Genomic DNA, 8,378 nt, shown 5'->3' with positions numbered 1-8,378 from the left:
CCCGGTAGGCTGTAAGAGCACTGTGCAGAGCGAGTTGTTTCTTAGCTTCCCAAAGAGCTGGAAGCAAGATGCTGTGGGGCCCAACTCGCCCTTTGGAAAGAAGCCTGCACGTTGTGCCTTTCAGCTGTAGGGCAAAGTAGCACACCCAGAGCAGAAGTCCTACTTCAGCCAGATCAGGCCTGCAAAGAAACTGCGTTTCACAGGCCTTTGGAAGAGGTGTTCCCGGTAGGCTGTAAGAGCACTGTGCAGAGCGAGTTGTTTCTTAGCTTCCCAAAGAGCTGGAAGCAAGATGCTGTGGGGCCCAACTCGCCCTTTGGAAAGAAGCCTGCACGTTGTGCCTTTCAGCTCTAGGGCAAAGTAGCACACCCAGAGCAGAAGTCCTACTTCAGCCAGATCAGGCCTGCAAAGAAACTGCGTTTCACAGGCCTTTGGAAGAGATGTTCCCGGTAGGCTGTAAGAGCACTGTGCAGAGCGAGTTGTTTCTTAGCTTCCCAAAGAGCTGGAAGCAAGATGCTGTGGGGCCCAACTCGCCCTTTGGAAAGAAGCCTGCACGTTGTGCCTTTCAGCTCTAGGGCAAAGTAGCACACCCAGAGCAGAAGTCCTACTTCAGCCAGATCAGGCCTGCAAAGAAACTGCGTCTCACAGGCCTTTGGAAGAGATGTTCCCGGTAGGCTGTAAGAGCACTGTGCAGAGCGAGTTGTATCTTAGCTTCCCAAAGAGCTGGAAGCAAGATGCTGTGGGGCCCAACTCGCCCTTTGGAAAGAAGCCTGCACCTTGTGCCTTTCAGCTCTAGGGCAAAGTAGCACACCCAGAGCAGAAGTCCTACTTCAGCCAGATCAGGCCTGCAAAGAAACTGCGTTTCACAGGCCTTTGGAAGAGATGTTCCTGGTAGGCTGTAAGAGCACTGTGCAGAGCGAGTTGTTTCTTAGCTTCCCAAAGAGCTGGAAGCAAGATGCTGTGGGGCCCAACTCGCCCTTTCTAAAGAAGCCTGCACGTTGTGCCTTTCAGCTCTAGGGCAAAGTAGCACACCCAGAGCAGAAGTCCTACTTCAGCCAGATCAGGCCTGCAAAGAAACTGCGTTTCACAGGCCTTTAGAAGAGATGTTCAAGGTAGGCTGTAAGAGCACTGTGCAGAGCGAGTTGTTTCTTAGCTTCCCAAAGAGCTGGAAGCAAGATGCTGTGGGGCCCAACTCGCCCTTTGGAAAGAAGCCTGCACGTTGTGCCTTTCAGCTCTAGGGCAAAGTAGCACACCCAGAGCAGAAGTCCTACTTCAGCCAGATCAGGCCTGCAAAGAAACTGCGTTTCACAGGCCTTTGGAAGAGATGTTCCCGGTAGGCTGTAAGAGCACTGTGCAGAGCGAGTTGTTTCTTAGCTTCCCAAAGAGCTGGAAGCAAGATGCTGTGGGGCCCAACTCGCCCTTTGGAAAGAAGCCTGCACGTTGTGCCTTTCAGCTCTAGGGCAAAGTAGCACACCCAGAGCAGAAGTCCTACTTCAGCCAGATCAGGCCTGCAAAGAAACTGCGTTTCACAGGCCTTTGGAAGAGATGTTCCCGGTAGGCTGTAAGAGCACTGTGCAGAGCGAGTTGTTTCTTAGCTTCCCAAAGAGCTGGAAGCAAGATGCTGTGGGGCCCAACTCGCTCTTTGGAAAGAAGCCTGCACGTTGTGCCTTTCAGCTCTAGGGCAAAGTAGCACACCCAGAGCAGAAGTCCTACTTCAGCCAGATCAGGCCTGCAAAGAAACTGCGTTTCACAGGCCTTTGGAAGAGATGTTCCCGGTAGGCTGTAAGAGCACTGTGCAGAGCGAGTTGTTTCTTAGCTTCCCAAAGAGCTGGAAGCAAGATGCTGTGGGGCCCAACTCGCCCTTTGGAAATAAGCCTGCACGTTGTGCCTTTCAGCTGTAGGGCAAAGTAGCACACCCAGAGCAGAAGTCCTACTTCAGCCAGATCAGGCCTGCAAAGAAACTGCGTTTCACAGGCCTTTGGAAGAGGTGTTCCTGGTAGGCTGTAAGAGCACTGTGCAGAGCGAGTTGTTTCTTAGCTTCCCAAAGAGCTGGAAGCAAGATGCTGTGGGGCCCAACTCGCTCTTTGGAAAGAAGCCTGCACGTTGTGCCTTTCAGCTCTAGGGCAAAGTAGCACACCCAGAGCAGAAGTCCTACTTCAGCCAGATCAGGCCTGCAAAGAAACTGCGTTTCACAGGCCTTTGGAAGAGATGTTCCCGGTAGGCTGTAAGAGCACTGTGCAGAGCGAGTTGTTTCTTAGCTTCCCAAAGAGCTGGAAGCAAGATGCTGTGGGGCCCAACTCGCCCTTTGGAAAGAAGCCTGCACGTTGTGCCTTTCAGCTGTAGGGCAAAGTAGCACACCCAGAGCAGAAGTCCTACTTCAGCCAGATCAGGCCTGCAAAGAAACTGCGTTTCACAGGCCTTTGGAAGAGGTGTTCCCGGTAGGCTGTAAGAGCACTGTGCAGAGCGAGTTGTTTCTTAGCTTCCCAAAGAGCTGGAAGCAAGATGCTGTGGGGCCCAACTCGCCCTTTGGAAAGAAGCCTGCACGTTGTGCCTTTCAGCTCTAGGGCAAAGTAGCACACCCAGAGCAGAAGTCCTACTTCAGCCAGATAAGGCCTGCAAAGAAACTGCGTTTCACAGGCCTTTGGAAGAGATGTTCCCGGTAGGCTGTAAGAGCACTGTGCAGAGCGAGTTGTTTCTTAGCTTCCCAAAGAGCTGGAAGCAAGGTGCTGTGGCTCCCAACTCGCCCTTTGGAAAGAAGCCTGCACGTCGTGCCTTTCAACTCTAGGGCAAAGTAGCACACCCAGAGCAGAAGTCCTACTTCAGCCAGATCAGGCCTGCAAAGAAACTGCGTTTCACAGGCCTTTGGAAGAGATGTTCCCGGTAGGCTGTAAGAGCACTGTGCAGAGCGAGTTGTATCTTAGCTTCCCAAAGAGCTGGAAGCAAGATGCTGTGGGGCCCAACTCGGCCTTTGGAAAGAAGCCTGCACGTTGTGCCTTTCAGCTCTAGGGCAAAGTAGCACACCCAGAGCAGAAGTCCTACTTCAGCCAGATCAGGCCTGCAAAGAAACTGCGTTTCACAGGCCTTTGGAAGAGATGTTCCCGGTAGGCTGTAAGAGCACTGTGCAGAGCGAGTTGTTTCTTAGCTTCCCAAAGAGCTGGAAGCAAGATGCTGTGGGGCCCAACTCGCCCTTTGGAAAGAAGCCTGCACGTTGTGCCTTTCAGCTCTAGGGCAAAGTAGCACACCCAGAGCAGAAGTCCTACTTCAGCCAGATCAGGCCTGCAAAGAAACTGCGTTTCACAGGCCTTTGGAAGAGATGTTCCCGGTAGGCTGTAAGAGCACTGTGCAGAGCGAGTTGTTTCTTAGCTTCCCAAAGAGCTGGAAGCAAGGTGCTGTGGGGCCCAACTCGCCCTTTGGAAAGAAGCCTGCACGTCGTGCCTTTCAACTCTAGGGCAAAGTAGCACACCCAGAGCAGAAGTCCTACTTCAGCCAGATCAGGCCTGCAAAGAAACTGCGTTTCACAGGCCTTTGGAAGAGATGTTCCCGGTAGGCTGTAAGAGCACTGTGCAGACCGAGTTGTTTCTTAGGTTCCCAAAGAGCTGGAAGCAAGATGCTGTGGGGCCCAACTCGCCCTTTGGAAAGAAGCTTGCACGTTGTGCCTTTCGGCTCTAGGGCAAAGTAGCACACCCAGAGCAGAAGTCCTACTTCAGCCAGATCAGGCCTGCAAAGAAACTGCGTTTCACAGGCCTTTGGAAGAGATGCTCCCACTAGGCTGTAAGAGCACTGTGCAGAGCGAGTTGTTTCTTAGCTTCCCAAAGAGCTGGAAGCAAGATGCTGTGGGGCCCAACTCGCCCTTTGGAAAGAAGCCTGCACGTTGTGCCTTTCAGCTCTAGGGCAAAGTAGCACACCCAGAGCAGAAGTCCTACTTCAGCCAGATCAGGCCTGCAAAGAAACTGCGTTTCACAGGCCTTTGGAAGAGATGTTCCCGGTAGGCTGTAAGAGCACTGTGCAGAGCGAGTTGTTTCTTAGCTTCCCAAAGAGCTGGAAGAAAGATGCTGTGGGGCCCATCTCGCCCTTTGGAAAGAAGCCTGCATGTTGTGCCTTTCAGCTCTAGGGCAAAGTAGCACACCCAGAGCAGAAGTCCTACTTCAGCCAGATCAGGCCTGCAAAGAAACTGCGTTTCACAGTCCTTTGGAAGAGATGTTCCCACTAGGCTGTAAGAGCACTGTGCAGAGCGAGTTGTTTCTTAGCTTCCCAAAGAGCTGGAAGCAAGATGCTGTGGGGCCCAACTCGCCCTTTGGAAAGAAGCCTGCACGTTGTGCCTTTCAGCTCTAGGGCAAAGTAGCACACCCAGTGCAGAAGTCCTACTTCAGCCAGATCAGGCCTGCAAAGAAATTGCGTTTCACAGGCCTTTGGAAGAGATGTTCCCGGTAGGCTGTAAGAGCACTGTGCAGAGCGAGTTGTTTCTTAGCTTCCCAAAGAGCTGGAAGAAAGATGCTGTGGGGCCCAACTCGCCCTTTGGAAAGAAGCCTGCACGTTGTGCCTTTCAGCTCTAGGGCAAAGTAGCACACCCAGAGCAGAAGTCCTACTTCAGCCAGATCAGGCCTGCAAAGAAACTGCGTTTCACAGGCCTTTGGAAGAGATGTTCCTGGTAGGCTGTAAGAGCACTGTGCAGAGCGAGTTGTTTCTTAGCTTCCCAAAGAGCTGGAAGCAAGATGCTGTGGGGCCCAACTCGCCCTTTCTAAAGAAGCCTGCACGTTGTGCCTTTCAGCTCTAGGGCAAAGTAGCACACCCAGAGCAGAAGTCCTACTTCAGCCAGATCAGGCCTGCAAAGAAACTGCGTTTCACAGGCCTTTAGAAGAGATGTTCAAGGTAGGCTGTAAGAGCACTGTGCAGAGCGAGTTGTTTCTTAGCTTCCCAAAGAGCTGGAAGCAAGATGCTGTGGGGCCCAACTCGCCCTTTGGAAAGAAGCCTGCACGTTGTGCCTTTCAGCTCTAGGGCAAAGTAGCACACCCAGAGCAGAAGTCCTACTTCAGCCAGATCAGGCCTGCAAAGAAACTGCGTTTCACAGGCCTTTGGAAGAGATGTTCCCGGTAGGCTGTAAGAGCACTGTGCAGAGCGAGTTGTTTCTTAGCTTCCCAAAGAGCTGGAAGCAAGATGCTGTGGGGCCCAACTCGCCCTTTGGAAAGAAGCCTGCACGTTGTGCCTTTCAGCTCTAGGGCAAAGTAGCACACCCAGAGCAGAAGTCCTACTTCAGCCAGATCAGGCCTGCAAAGAAACTGCGTTTCACAGGCCTTTGGAAGAGATGTTCCCGGTAGGCTGTAAGAGCACTGTGCAGAGCGAGTTGTTTCTTAGCTTCCCAAAGAGCTGGAAGCAAGATGCTGTGGGGCCCAACTCGCTCTTTGGAAAGAAGCCTGCACGTTGTGCCTTTCAGCTCTAGGGCAAAGTAGCACACCCAGAGCAGAAGTCCTACTTCAGCCAGATCAGGCCTGCAAAGAAACTGCGTTTCACAGGCCTTTGGAAGAGATGCTCCCACTAGGCTGTAAGAGCACTGTGCAGAGCGAGTTGTTTCTTAGCTTCCCAAAGAGCTGGAAGCAAGATGCTGTGGGGCCCAACTCGCCCTTTGGAAAGAAGCCTGCACGTTGTGCCTTTCAGCTCTAGGGCAAAGTAGCACACCCAGAGCAGAAGTCCTACTTCAGCCAGATCAGGCCTGCAAAGAAACTGCGTTTCACAGTCCTTTGGAAGAGATGTTCCCACTAGGCTGTAAGAGCACTGTGCAGAGCGAGTTGTTTCTTAGCTTCCCAAAGAGCTGGAAGCAAGATGCTGTGGGGCCCAACTCGCCCTTTGGAAAGAAGCCTGCACGTTGTGCCTTTCAGCTCTAGGGCAAAGTAGCACACCCAGTGCAGAAGTCCTACTTCAGCCAGATCAGGCCTGCAAAGAAATTGCGTTTCACAGGCCTTTGGAAGAGATGTTCCCGGTAGGCTGTAAGAGCACTGTGCAGAGCGAGTTGTTTCTTAGCTTCCCAAAGAGCTGGAAGAAAGATGCTGTGGGGCCCAACTCGCCCTTTGGAAAGAAGCCTGCACGTTGTGCCTTTCAGCTCTAGGGCAAAGTAGCACACCCAGAGCAGAAGTCCTACTTCAGCCAGATCAGGCCTGCAAAGAAACTGCGTTTCACAGGCCTTTGGAAGAGATGTTCCTGGTAGGCTGTAAGAGCACTGTGCAGAGCGAGTTGTTTCTTAGCTTCCCAAAGAGCTGGAAGCAAGATGCTGTGGGGCCCAACTCGCCCTTTCTAAAGAAGCCTGCACGTTGTGCCTTTCAGCTCTAGGGCAAAGTAGCACACCCAGAGCAGAAGTCCTACTTCAGCCAGATCAGGCCTGCAAAGAAACTGCGTTTCACAGGCCTTTAGAAGAGATGTTCAAGGTAGGCTGTAAGAGCACTGTGCAGAGCGAGTTGTTTCTTAGCTTCCCAAAGAGCTGGAAGCAAGATGCTGTGGGGCCCAACTCGCCCTTTGGAAAGAAGCCTGCACGTTGTGCCTTTCAGCTGTAGGGCAAAGTAGCACACCCAGAGCAGAAGTCCTACTTCAGCCAGATCAGGCCTGCAAAGAAACTGCGTTTCACAGGCCTTTGGAAGAGATGTTCCCGGTAGGCTGTAAGAGCACTGTGCAGAGCGAGTTGTTTCTTAGCTTCCCAAAGAGCTGGAAGCAAGATGCTGTGGGGCCCAACTCGCCCTTTGGAAAGAAGCCTGCACGTTGTGCCTTTCAGCTCTAGGGCAAAGTAGCACACCCAGAGCAGAAGTCCTACTTCAGCCAGATCAGGCCTGCAAAGAAACTGCGTTTCACAGGCCTTTGGAAGAGATGTTCCCGGTAGGCTGTAAGAGCACTGTGCAGAGCGAGTTGTTTCTTAGCTTCCCAAAGAGCTGGAAGCAAGATGCTGTGGGGCCCAACTCGCTCTTTGGAAAGAAGCCTGCACGTTGTGCCTTTCAGCTCTAGGGCAAAGTAGCACACCCAGAGCAGAAGTCCTACTTCAGCCAGATCAGGCCTGCAAAGAAACTGCGTTTCACAGGCCTTTGGAAGAGATGTTCCCGGTAGGCTGTAAGAGCACTGTGCAGAGCGAGTTGTTTCTTAGCTTCCCAAAGAGCTGGAAGCAAGATGCTGTGGGGCCCAACTCGCCCTTTGGAAATAAGCCTGCACGTTGTGCCTTTCAGCTGTAGGGCAAAGTAGCACACCCAGAGCAGAAGTCCTACTTCAGCCAGATCAGGCCTGCAAAGAAACTGCGTTTCACAGGCCTTTGGAAGAGGTGTTCCCGGTAGGCTGTAAGAGCACTGTGCAGAGCGAGTTGTTTCTTAGCTTCCCAAAGAGCTGGAAGCAAGATGCTGTGGGGCCCAACTCGCTCTTTGGAAAGAAGCCTGCACGTTGTGCCTTTCAGCTCTAGGGCAAAGTAGCACACCCAGAGCAGAAGTCCTACTTCAGCCAGATCAGGCCTGCAAAGAAACTGCGTTTCACAGGCCTTTGGAAGAGATGTTCCCGGTAGGCTGTAAGAGCACTGTGCAGAGCGAGTTGTTTCTTAGCTTCCCAAAGAGCTGGAAGCAAGATGCTGTGGGGCCCAACTCGCCCTTTGGAAAGAAGCCTGCACGTTGTGCCTTTCAGCTGTAGGGCAAAGTAGCACACCCAGAGCAGAAGTCCTACTTCAGCCAGATCAGGCCTGCAAAGAAACTGCGTTTCACAGGCCTTTGGAAGAGGTGTTCCCGGTAGGCTGTAAGAGCACTGTGCAGAGCGAGTTGTTTCTTAGCTTCCCAAAGAGCTGGAAGCAAGATGCTGTGGGGCCCAACTCGCCCTTTGGAAAGAAGCCTGCACGTTGTGCCTTTCAGCTCTAGGGCAAAGTAGCACACCCAGAGCAGAAGTCCTACTTCAGCCAGATAAGGCCTGCAAAGAAACTGCGTTTCACAGGCCTTTGGAAGAGATGTTCCCGGTAGGCTGTAAGAGCACTGTGCAGAGCGAGTTGTTTCTTAGCTTCCCAAAGAGCTGGAAGCAAGGTGCTGTGGCTCCCAACTCGCCCTTTGGAAAGAAGCCTGCACGTCGTGCCTTTCAACTCTAGGGCAAAGTAGCACACCCAGAGCAGAAGTCCTACTTCAGCCAGATCAGGCCTGCAAAGAAACTGCGTTTCACAGGCCTTTGGAAGAGATGTTCCCGGTAGGCTGTAAGAGCACTGTGCAGAGCGAGTTGTATCTTAGCTTCCCAAAGAGCTGGAAGCAAGATGCTGTGGGGCCCAACTCGGCCTTTGGAAAGAAGCCTGCACGTTGTGCCTTTCAGCTCTAGGGCAAAGTAGCACACCCAGAGCAGAAGTCCTACTTCAGCCAGATCAGGCCTGCAAAGAAACTGCGTTTCAC

Source organism: Equus caballus, chromosome 15, assembly GCF_041296265.1.
Source record: "Equus caballus isolate H_3958 breed thoroughbred chromosome 15, TB-T2T, whole genome shotgun sequence".
NCBI lineage: Eukaryota > Metazoa > Chordata > Mammalia > Perissodactyla > Equidae > Equus > Equus caballus.
The sequence above is the reverse complement of the archived record's forward strand: the minus strand, read 5'-3'. Positions refer to the sequence as shown.